At 35.5% G+C, this 13,014-nt stretch overlaps 2 long non-coding RNA genes across 2 annotated transcripts; both read left to right on the top strand.

Moving 5' to 3' along the window:
* Nucleotides 1–5,059: 5,059 nt before the first annotated feature.
* Nucleotides 5,060–6,228, top strand: LOC112847637 (uncharacterized). Its single transcript, XR_003221287.1, has 2 exons — nucleotides 5,060–5,705; nucleotides 5,850–6,228. It is a non-coding gene; the product is annotated as an uncharacterized LOC112847637 (long non-coding RNA).
* Nucleotides 6,229–8,069: 1,841 nt separating this feature from the next.
* Nucleotides 8,070–11,667, top strand: LOC109195053 (uncharacterized). Its single transcript, XR_002056723.2, has 6 exons — nucleotides 8,070–8,310; nucleotides 9,032–9,078; nucleotides 9,391–9,435; nucleotides 10,738–10,806; nucleotides 11,014–11,088; nucleotides 11,485–11,667. It is a non-coding gene; the product is annotated as an uncharacterized LOC109195053 (long non-coding RNA).
* The last annotated feature ends 1,347 nt before the right edge of the window (nucleotides 11,668–13,014 follow it).

Below are 13,014 nucleotides of genomic sequence, written 5' to 3'. Positions count from 1 at the left end.
AACATTAAATCAATTTGCAAATTGTGGTAATTCAAAGTGACAGGTTGATAGCTGAAGATAAACTAGACAATCTTTCTGTCAGTCACGGTGAGTGTTCAGTTCAGTCAGCTCCATCCCTTGGCCATCACGTCTGGTTGCAACAGCAAGATGATCAGATCAGAGTCTCATAACACAACTTCATAATACAATTAACTATTGGGCAACATCACAGTTTTATACTATCAATGAGTCTTACATGCATGAAATGAGAGAAGCATTGCATTTACGTAAGTCGTACGATAGCAGTAACTTGATGAATAAACAGATTGGTCAGCATCAGGGGGTAAATAATCTCAGACACGTATTTCAGGTTTATATGGCAGACTTGTTATAAAGCCCTTCCAACCCTTCTATGATAAATCCTGTGCTCCACCATGGCTCTCAGATTTATCCAAATTCATATTTGCTTGTTCATAATGTGGTTATATTTGTGCATTTTTAGTAGAACACTGGATGAGCTTTCCAATCACAGAGACACTTTTTTGCGACTCCAGCCTTCTGCGAATTTACGTGATTTAGTAAATCTGACTGTGTACAAGGATCTGAGGTCTGAGGTAACAAGTCACAAACTCTAATAAAAGACACACAGAGTACCTTATAAATATATATTACCATGCACACAACCTGCAGTCCAGGTGGAACTGTCGCATTTATCCTCTGCAGCATGCAGTACTTATAATTGATACAAATACAGCAATTATTATACAGCACTGAAGAACAACAGATGAATAAACCATCTGTGTTTGTGTACGTGTGTTACCACCTGATTTTAAATGTGTGTATGCATTGTATTTCATGCATCTGTTGATGCGGCTGCGCACTGTCTTTGGAATAAATGCAGCACCGTTTGCATATTAAGTGATTTGTCAGAGAAGTATGGCTGCTTGATAAAGTGAGTTTGAGAATCATGTTGGCATTCCTATTCATCTGGATTTGTCAGTGTTCTCTCCGCTCTACTCCGTTTCTCTCCTGCAGCATGCTCGTTTTCCTCTGTTTCTCTATCTTTGTCGTCACTCCCTCCTCTGTGTTTTCTATCACAATAAATATCTTTTTTAAACAAACAGCATTCATTTTTTTCTCCATTACTACTGTCTGGCTTTTCAATACTATCACTGTCAGCTCCTGTGCTATTTTACAAAATAAAATGTCTCTATAGCATCTTTGTTTAGCTGTCAATATTTTACTATATCAATACATCTATTTAAGAAAAAAAGAGTAGCTGTCATGGTGCTGGGTCGTTGAGCCAGTGTTTTGTGTTTGGCATTATGTTTATTATTATTATCTGATTTGATGTTTAATTTCTTCATCGTTATCTTTATTAGTATGTAGGTTTCATTCTCAGGGTTTCCAGTTCTAAGGTTTATTTCCTGTGCCGTCCCCCCGGTGCTTTGTTTGTGTTCCTGGGTTTGTGTTTGTGAATTTCCTGTTTTACTTTGAAGGTCTGTGTCTGTTATCACTGTTTTCAGCTTGTATTTTCCTGTCTCCTTGTGAATTAGGATCAGCTGTGCTTCCCTACTGTGTGTCATTGCCTGATTACCTTGTGTGTGTATATATATATATATATAGTGGGTGTCGGTCTGTGCTCTTTGTCGACTCGTTTGCGTTTCATGGTGTTTTGTTCTTTGGTCTGTGTCTTTCTGCCCTTTACCCAGTTTTATTATGATTTCAGGTTTGCTCTGTAGTTTTCCCAGTTTAGGTTTCTTCAGTAGCTTCTCGTGTCTCATTACCTGTTTTTGTCACTCTGCCACTTGTAAATAAACTCTCACTAATATCATCAGTCGTTGCCTGCATTTTGGGTCCTTTTCCTCCAACACCACATGGCTCGCCCTGGCAGCCGTGACAGTAGTATACACTTACTATAAAGAAAAATTTATAGTGGTACTTTTGCTCGGCTGTACTCTTCTTTGTGATTTTCAACTTTTATAAATTAATTTTAATGAGTTAAGTCAAGAAAGTGAGAGAGAACCAGATCCTAATTTCTACTTCTAGGCAAGCAGGGTCTTTCATTGTTTTACTGTCCAAATTCTAAAGTACAAGGTAGAAATGAGAATGACAAACAATCCATACTTTATATACATACTGTATATATATATATATATATATGGTCCTCTGGTTTTAACCTCCTTATTTTATTAAAGCTGGCTGTTGATGCATCTGAGTATATATCATTTCCATGAATATAGCCATAACTTTTAAAAAAAAACAAACAGTGTTAATGATGCCTCAAAAAGAGGTTGTGATTTGTGCACTGGATCGTAGAAACTGGAAATTGGTCTTACTTGACTGGAAGATGAGTTCAGTCCCAGGAGGTCCACTTGGGTGACAGGTGGGTTTCCAGAGGTGGGTGAGCAGAACCGGAGGAGAGTGGGCAAGCAGGTGAGTCCTTTTCTTTTGAAGTTGATTCACATGTGGATGTGATATTAAGATTGCAACAAGGACAACCTGGTCAGAAACTGACCAGTCATTAAATACCCATCACATGATAACATGATACGGTACAGGCGTAGGAAGGATGAAGCAGATGGACAGATCAAACACCCAATGCACCTCACCTCTCCACCTGTGACTAAGTAACCAAGATTTTAAATAAAAGCACAAACCCTCAACCTGATGCATTACAACATTTCTAAGTACAGGCTTGACAACGAGGATGTGCTACTTCTGAAAGAGATAACGCAACACTGGAAGTCTCTCAGGCAAAGCTACTGTGGAGGAAGGTAAGAACATAAGATAGGCCAGTCCTAATTGCATAATTCCTTAAGTATCTAGTTCCTGTCCTTAAAGCTTTTTAAACAAGCCAAATTATTCTTGTAGCTCACTCAAGTTTGAAAAGTTCTAGCCATTTTATGATATTTTGTGATTGCCTGTTAGAAGGCCAGTTTGGTGTACTCAGGCCTGCTGAAAATGAAAAAATGAAAACAAAATCTTTCTGGTATGCAAAACCTCCAGTTTAAACTGTTCTTCAGGTGCTAAAAAGCTGTCTTTCTAGCTGCTTTATATGTGGCTGTTATGTCATGTGAAAACTAATTAAAGATTCCTGACTGACCTGCTGTGCTGTGTGTAACCGAAAGGCCCTGATGCAGGTCTGCAGTGCATATTGAGTTGGAAACTGCAGATACAGCTGAATACCTCAGGATCTTTCAGACTCCCAATACTCATGCTGAACCACTGACTTGATGATTGGAGGTGTACAGTATGACATCACTTCAGAAAGCAGTTCTGATGATGAGGATGTGTAAGTGCATGACACCAGAAGAGGTGTGCATTTTCTCCGAACTTGTCTAAACACACATTTAATGTTATTATAACTTTCATCTGCAATTTCTGTTGTGGGCCTCTGGGATGATGCCCATCAGCATGACTGTTCTCTTCTGTAAAGACTTCTTCTGTGACTCCATCTGCTATCTTCCCCCCTCCACTCCAGTGAATGACAGCTCAGGTATGGAGGAGAAAGTCTACAAATCCACTTCACGTTTTGTCAAATATGGCAACTTGCTCCTCACAGTCCTCCAGATGTACATCAAATGTGTCCTGTTTGTACTCAGTCTTGGAGCTGTCAGTAAGAAACAAACACAGTGAGTCACTCTGAGCATGTTGCTTCAGGTGTACTGAAGCTAGGAGGTAACTTTTTACTGGCTGTGGCTCAGCTGTGTGATCACCTGACATGAATTCACTTCATAACATTCGATGCATACAGTTCATACTGTGGCGATAATGACATGAAGAGTTGCTTTACTGCTTTGCAGTTACAATACAGTACACATTTGCATGCCTGACTTACTTGACTTACTTACTGTGTCACATATATCTATCTGAAATTAAATTAGGATTCAATTAGTGACCAATGCAGAGTTGATTTTTTTCTTTCAAGATAACAAGTACTTATAATTTAAATAGGGAAAATACTGTACAGCTGTCACAAATTTATTCAGAGCCAGTACATCCTGTATGACAAGTTGTCCAAAATATAAGACAACAAATACTTTTTATCCCAAAAGTTTGAAAATTATGTTACAACAGCCAATTAAATAGAACATGCAGTACAAAAAAGTAAAGCTCGTTAAATGAAAACATGATGTTATATATTAAATATCATTATAAAATACATGTAAGTATTATTGTATTAAATGACAAAATATTTACCCTGATGTGAGTGAAGCTGAGAAGCTGTCTAGAAAGGGAACAGTCAGGATCCATCGTAAACAGCCAATCATACATTCAAACCATGATACGAGACATTACTACTAAAAGATAGGATAACTTGGCACTATAGACTGTATAGTCTATAGTGCTATGACTGTAGCGCTAAGTACCAGAGCATGGTCTAAGTGTGCTTTTCTACAATGCTAATTCTCTCTGTTCCCAGTTTTATTTATTAAGAATATTTGTAAGTTTTGATGGAGATTTTACAATTAACACTTTTCTTTCTTTTTTTTTACCAACTGTCCTTATTAAAAACACACAGAAATAAGAGGCAGTGTGTTCTCTTCTGCAAGAATTTAACCCAGGTTTTATAAAAGAAAACACTGAATGATTAACAATAGTTACCTGTATTATCCGGCACCATGAGAGAACGATTGCAGGAGCCATCTGACTGGCTCAGGTATCAAGTCGCTCCATTAAAGAAAATGAATGCTGTGTGCAGAAATACCATCAACCTTACCGTCTCTTCTTCTTCTGAAGTATGTTTAATTGCTGTTCTCAAAGGCGCACACACAAGAACAAACATTGCTCCAAAATTTCACATGTATGAGAGCTTGGAATGGTTATAATACAAACGTATAGTGTGTTTGTAATTCAGGTTTGTCATGCCCCATACGGTAAAAAAATACATTTTTCCTGGCCAAAATATATTTAAAATATATGGTAAATATATTTTGTATTTGTGATGCTCCAAAAAATATATTTTTGAAATTGAAAATATATTTCTTTCAAACCAAAATACATTTCAAAACATATTTTAGGGTGAATAAAATACATTTCCAACCTTTATTTAAAATGTATTTAGTGCAATAATGATGATAATGATAATAATACTAAAAGTAACATGTTTTATGCACAGCTGCAAAAAACAGTTGGATTCAAACAAAACAGAGTCAAAGGTCTATCACGAATTAGGTTGTTTATTCATTTGCTTACAGTATTTCACATTACACAATATCTCACTATAATGTAGCGCTCATTGACTTTGAAATTATCTGTCAGTGATACAGTAAACAAGATACAACAACTGCTATGTACACTTTAGTTGTTGACAATATTTACAATATAGTACTTAAAGGAACACACTCTACTTTTTTTGGAAATAGGCTCATTCTCCATCTCCGTCAGAGTTAAAAATGCAGCACGTTAATAGGACTCTGGAGCGTGATCTTATGGGATGGGGCGTAGCCAGGATTTTTGGTCGAGGCGCCATATTAGCAGGCCAAACAAATGCTTGCTGTGTGGCCGGTTGTAATGTTAGATTGCACTACCGGCAAAGGAATAAGCTTGAAAACAGGCTCTCTTTTCATTGTTTCCTCACCTGGAAGCATCATGAGGGAGCTTATGTGTTGGATGTTACCAAAAGAAGGCGTCTAGCCTGGATAGCAGCTGTGAGACGAGCTGATATTCAGTTCTCTACCATCCACAGATATCTGTTGGTGTGCTTCAGTATTTTCATTCAGGTAAGTTCTAAATAAGTTCATATTATTCTTTATAGCCTGTTAGTTTCATTTTCAATGCACTCTAAGATCATAGCACAAACTTAGATCAAACATGCAGAACTACCTTCTATTTATAGAGTTGCTAATTATTTGGCATTATTGCAGCAAACCAGCCTATGAAATGAATGAAACACATCCTGACTGGGTTCCAACACTACACATGGGGCACTACGAAATCCCTGCTTCAAACTACATGCTACATACCACCATGCCAATGAGATTACTTTTTCCATGTGAGGGTGAAAAGGTGACCCTCCTGGATAAGATGGCAAAGGTTTGCTGCGTTTTGGTGAACATGTGCCCCAGTGTGGTAGTAAAACCAGGGAAAAATGCTCTTGTTAAATACTTCTAAGTCTTGTGCTGTTTATGTATTGATACGTTTTCAAAAGAGACAGTAAATTACAGAATGCTAGTAGTGGGTGATATTATTTACATGCTGTCATTTTTTTATGTGAACATTTTGTCATTTGTAAACTATACATAACATTGATTCTACATTTTAACTGATTTGATGTTCTACAAAGTGCTTTTAATTAAAAATAGGCAAACATTTCTTTGTTTCTTTATTCAACTTTTGAACAGTGGTACTTAGTAAGTACATATTCAGTAAATGCAAAGTATTTACATGGCCCCCTAAATTAAACATTATGGGTTATTCAGAACAGAACTATGCTTGGAAAAATATTGTCCCATCAGTTGATCCAACTCCTCCACAGTAGCAGGATGAACTTTTCTTTTTTGAGGACGGCTTCTTTTACCTGTCACAACGAATGGTCTGTTTATGTTTTGATCAAGAACCTTTTTTTGGGCAGCTGAAGAGGAGAAGTCTATCTTATGGCCAACCTCTGGCTGTGTCTTGGTCATATTACCAGGCAAAACCCAGTATGCAGGTTCATCTGTAAAAGTCCTTGTGCCACAGATCAACACTGTTGCTTCTACATTAAACAGAAGAGCAGCAACATGGGTGCAGGTCTCCACGACTCCGGCCATACAGGTGCAGTGGGCGGCTTCAACCTTCCCTGTGATGCTCACAATGACCTGTGGCTGCAATGCTGCAATTCAGTCTTTAAGAGTGCAGCACCTGAAACACACACAGACAAAGTTCATTTAAAGACAAGAGCTTTAATAAGCCAAGGCCGACACAAATGTGCTTTATCTACTTTCAAATCCATTTATCATAAATGTAACAAATAAAGTGTTTTTATGTATCCATCTATAGAACGCTGCATGTTATATTCTAAATCTGCCTGTTTCTTTTTAGAAACCTATCAGCAAAAAATGAACCTAAAGTATGTAATGCAAGGATGTAATCACTTTCAAGAGGGAGAAAACATAATGTTCGACTTTAAATGACAATTATGGACACCTAATATGATAAGGAGATTCTGCAGGTCATTAATCAATGTATAAAACTAAAACAGAATGTATTTTTAGTGACACAGGACACAAACAAGGAAGCAAGATGTGTAATTAGGATTATTTATAATAAATATGAATTAATTAGGGTAATTTCTTTAACCATAAAGAATAACTAAATCCTTCAGGACAATGTCACATCAATGCACTGAACTCACTATGTTATCCCTCTAACAGAGCCTCCACATGTTCTCACTGTAATTTCCCACTCATGAATGAATTTATGCTAGCACTAATCTGAATGTTCAGGGGGAATCAAACACATTTTACTCGCAGTACTCAAGCTGACTTACCTTTGCTTGAATGACGGCGTACTCACAACGTGGAGGCTTAAAAATAGCCAAATCTTGTACCCAGTCCTTGGTGAATTGGATGTGCCTCCAGAGATTTATAATTGCAAAACTGGTGCGCCGTGTATGCGCTGACTCCACAGACAAGGTATGAGAGTAGATCATGCTAAGTCAATAGCGGTTTGGTCTTCAGGGTTTCTACTCCACGGCTATATTCCATACAGGTCCACATTTCACCAATCAAGTACCGTCTCTTTGCATCTGGACACAATCTGTCTCTATACTGTCCTTTTTCTTTTCAGCTACGTTTCAGAATGGTTCGTAGCAATCTTGTTTTGATTCGTGACCAGCCAAGATGGTGCTGCGCTCCCACAATGCATTGCGACATTACGTCAACGCCAAAGCCCTTTGCGTGCAGGAGAGTATGCGCATGCGCATTGCCATGGTGGTTTAAAAAATAAAGATATAATGAAAAGTAATTAATAAAAATTAAATATTTAAACATTCCCACAAATGTGCAATGAACGTGCAAAAACTCTCTTTATTAGTTGTTGCTGTTTCTTTCTTTCTTTCTTTCTTTTTTTTTTTGAAAAATAATGACGTCTCTGAGGCGCGAATTCCGACAGTGAGAGGAACGGCCGGATACAGGAGACGGGAAGAAACAAGCCGATTATGTTCGCGTTAATTAGGTGGTTGGAAGATGTAAAATTCTCAATTCTGCCAACTGAACATATACGAGATTTTAATGAGGATGAATAATTAGCCGGCATGGAGGAAACGGACCTTTATTTGGTGGAGTGGCGACAAGGAGCCAAAAGGCGGGTGGCCGGTCTATGAAGCCTCCATCATCAAGCTAGCAGGTGCCTTTTCTCATATAATATTACTTTATTCTCGCTTATTTGGCACGGAAGCGTAGAGCTGCCACCCAGGACAAAGAGAAATATAAGTATATCACGTTATAACGTGAAAAGGTTATCGTTCTAACAATATACTATCATGTTAGTACAATATACTTTTCATGTTTGAACAACATGTTTGAACAACATTGTACGAACAATGTACATAATTATCACGTCCGTACAATATTGTGCGAACGTGACAATTATGTATATTGTAATAACGTGATATTATATTATACAAACATGAAAAGCATAATGTTATAACAATAAACATTCAAGTTATAACGTGATATAGCTTTATTTTGCTTTTGCCTGGGTGGCAGCTCCACGCTTCCATAATTTGGTAATCAAAATATGTAACTTAATTAATTTTATTGTGATGTACTTTTGCCTTTTCTTATTATTCTACCTTCTCAGAAAGGGAAAAATTACAAATAAAACTGTTTACACTTGTTATATACAATAACTATCAAAACCTATTCACATTTAATTTGGCTTTCACAGAAATCCCACCTCTCCTTCTGGCTACAGAGTACTTACCAAAGTTAGAAACAAAGCACAGTTATGCTTTATTAATGTTCGCTAATTACAATGTTCCACATTTCCTTGCTTTTTAAGTCATTTTTAGGCTTTTTAGAGTTTTTGTTTTTTTAGTAGTAATGTTTCTGCCTATTTATTTCAGCCCATGAAATCGAACGCAGATCTTCCTGATGTGAGATTTACATAAATGTAAGTAATTTTGTTTGTCATTGTCATTAATGTTGTTGCTGTTGTTGTTTTTGTGCAGTTTGCAATCATATAAACCTAGCAAGCATCAGTCAGCACAGTGACTAACCTAAACAGATTCTTGCTTTATTCACATATATTATATGTAATTATATATACCTGCACATTGTACCTAGGGTTGCAGCCACTTGGCCCCACCCCATTGTTGTGACAGCCCTGATTGTACTTATACACTGCATCTGAACAGGGAACAGTCTGTCACATTATTGTATTTTTAAGTGACTTGTTTGTAATACATGAATTTGTTTCTTACAGATGTCAAAGTCTCAACCTCATGCTGCCCTCCCCCATCCTCCTAAAGTAAGTATTTGTTGTTGTAGTTTTTATGCAGTGTCTGTGTCACATGCTAATCATAATTATTGAAATAACTGTTTTCTAACAGATTTTCCAAAACACTAGTTATGTTTGTTGTCATTCAGACTAATACTACTGCTTAGACATTGCTTAGTGGTCATGCATGTTTGACAAGCTTGTTATGATACCAAAACAGTACGCCTATCACAATAATCAATATATCGACTTAACACACAATACATGTACATGACCTCAATAATTGTTGATGATGCAAATTATCTGTCATTATATTTACAAAAATAAAATATAATAATAACAACACAATAACATTAAATAACATTGTTTTCTATTTGTTAGAAAAATTACTATTTATTCAAGTTTTTATGGTATCTAATATTTTGATACCTAATTTCCATGATCTAAATATTTTTAGAATTAGATGTTGGTTTGTCAATTGAAAGTGTGTAGATCTTGCATTATTATGGTGTTATATTATGATTATACATTCAAAGACATAAAATGGTCTTAAAATGACAATGACATAACTTGTCGCAATTGTTTATGGGGCAGTATACAAACCAACAAAAAGTTGTTATCGTAACAGGCCTTCAAAACAGACGGTTTTATGATTGATAAATTCAAAAAATAAATACATGTAATTTCTCCGAGATTCTCTAATATTCAGTTACAGTTCACAACACAGATACCTGTACATGCTGTATTATACTGTAAATATAAATCTCTACATTTAGCATCCCACTAGAAGAGTCACAGTAACTGCCTCTTTTTTTTTTTTTTTTACAAATACCTGTACTATTACTAACACATTTACTGTTTTACTTTTAGCCTGTGGATACAAATGCAGATTTCCTTAATGTAGGTTGTGCATTTTAATTACATCATGTTATTTTTATTATTATTTATTTATTTATTTTATTTTACATTCAAATATGATTGCTAGTAGGTAAAGAATAGTTCACCTATAATTGATATTCCCAATTAATTTCTCACCTCTGATTGAATGCCTTTGTTTGTTTGCCTTTTTTGACTATAACAAAACATTTTTGCAGGATATATATGGTGAACTTATATGCATAGATACAGTTGTAGTGCTTGACACATGCACACACCAGTAGATGTACTAAAAAGGAAATAATTACAATCATGATGTTGATTGCTGATGTCAGTATATATGTTTTAGAGGAATGTTTTGTTTTTCACCCAAAATGAACTATATTGTTTCAGAAGAGATTTATTACCTGACTCTTATATATTGTTCTGTTTTTTGTTTGTTTTTGTTATTTTCAGTTTCAATGGTGCGTGTTCTCCTAATGGCCGCCTTCCCACTGGAGGTTTTGATCCACAGCAATTTAAAAGGTAAACAGCTTTGAAAGTCAGTTCAAATGGTTAGCTAATAGTATTCTAAAAAGCCTACAACTCTGTCACCAGTTTCTTTACCAAAAAGTACCCATAAAAGTATCTCTCAATAGCATATCATTGTAGCTCAAATGTTTAGTTGTACAAATATCAGATTTTTGGAAATCTAAAACTAGTCAAACACTCAAATGTTCATGCTTTTTATAGGAGGACAAAGCAAAACGGACATCGGCGCAGAGTGAAGAACTGCCCTTCATAAGGACACTATGACAGCCATATATAGTAAGTGAAGACTTTCTGTGTATCTAAAATTGCATACAGCACAAGTAACTTACTTTGCAACCATTACAATAGGTTGCAAAGTAAGTTACCAATACAAATAGGTGATGATGCATTGTAGTGGTTGGTCTCAGACAAAGAAGGTCAACAGATTTATGAATGCTGGAGGGTAAGGAGAGACGACCAAAAGGGGTGTTAGCATTACTGTAATGTGAACTGGATAGACTTTCCATCTAGGAAAAAAAAAGAGGTAAAATTATGTGTAAAATATATCTGTATTAATATCTGTATCTATATAAACAGAAATATCTGTTTGCTAAATGAAGCTAGCTAACATAAATCATATTTTTATTTTAACTCTGATAAAAGTAATAGAACTGTGACTTTTGTTTGTTACAGTGGCGGTAAGGAAGAGGTTTCCCAATTTGTGCAGAAGGGCTTTGAGGATTGCAGTGAAAGCTGGGGGAACTGAGACTGCTGGAAAAGGAAAAGAAATTACATTTTAAGTATGTTGACTTATGTTCATACAATCACACACACATATACACACACATATGTGTGTGTATATGTGTATATATATGTATATGTATATATATATATATATATACACACACACACATATATGTGTATGTGTGTGTTTCTTTTAGAATGTTTAAGTATGTAATGAGAATAAAATTATAAAATGAATATTCCTTGCTTGATTTATATGCATGTTTTAAACATCAAATAAAGATTTCTTTCAGCTGTTACATGTGAATGTGGTTTCTTAGAAATATATGAACGGTTAATTTTATATATTTTTGAATGATTTTAAATAAGTTTAAATTGTATTTTGAAATATATTTTATAAATATATTTCAAAATATAAAAAAACAGCCAAAAAATATATGTGTTAAAACACATTTCAAAATATATTATAAATATATTTTTTAAATATATTTTAAAATACATTTTGAAATATATTTCAAAATATACAAAAAATGGCCAAAAAATATATGTGCTAAAATATATTTCAAAATATATAAATATATTTTAAAATATATTTTAGCACATATATTTTTTGGCCATTTTTTGTATATTTTGAAATATGTTTCAAAATGTATTTTAAAATATATTTTTTTACCGTATGGGGCTGACAACAGTCTGTGACACCAGTAATGATTAAAGTTAAACGATCTGATGGTTAGTTTGTTCCTTCTATAAGGGTTTCTTTTGAATTTATTACATAAGTCAATTCGATTCAATTTTATTTATACAGCGCCAAATCGCAGCAACAGTCGCCTCAAGGTGCTTTATATCGTAAGGTAGACCCAACAATTATACATGCAGAGAAAAACCCAACAATCATATGACCCCCTATGAGCAAGCACATTTGCGACCGTGGGAAGGAAAAACTCCCTTTTAACAGGAAGAAACCTCCGGCAGAACCAGGCTCAGGGAGGGGCGGCCATCTACTGTGACCGGTTGGGGTGAGAGAAGGAAGACAGGATAAAAGACATGCTGTGGAAGAGAGGGAGTAGCCAGAGCCAGGGAATAGCATGCATGTATGCACAAGAAAACAGTGGTGATTTTCTTAATTACTTCTGATAAATTATCCCTAATAGAGAGAGACAGGATAAATCAGGAGCTAACAGCAAATGGCAGTGACAGCTCACGCCAGACAGGTGATCAGTCATTTATAAGTTTAAAAAATTGTTTGATCCCTTTGGTGTATCAAAGCTGGGTTTTTATATAACACTACTGACTAATCTATAAAAATGTCTCATCTTGTGGCTCATTTCGTCAATGTAACAAGAATGTCTGAATGAATGTGCGAGGAACGTTAATGTAAAAGCGATCTCCTTGTGATGCCAGAATGACATCACAAGTTATCAATTTTACACTAAGTTAGATTGAAGAGGGCTCAGGAAAGCTCATTCACAAACCATC

The sequence above is a fragment of the Oreochromis niloticus genome, linkage group LG2 (genome assembly GCF_001858045.2).
Source record: "Oreochromis niloticus isolate F11D_XX linkage group LG2, O_niloticus_UMD_NMBU, whole genome shotgun sequence".
In the NCBI taxonomy this organism is placed as follows: domain Eukaryota; kingdom Metazoa; phylum Chordata; class Actinopteri; order Cichliformes; family Cichlidae; genus Oreochromis; species Oreochromis niloticus.
This window is presented reverse-complemented; position numbering and strand designations above follow the sequence as displayed.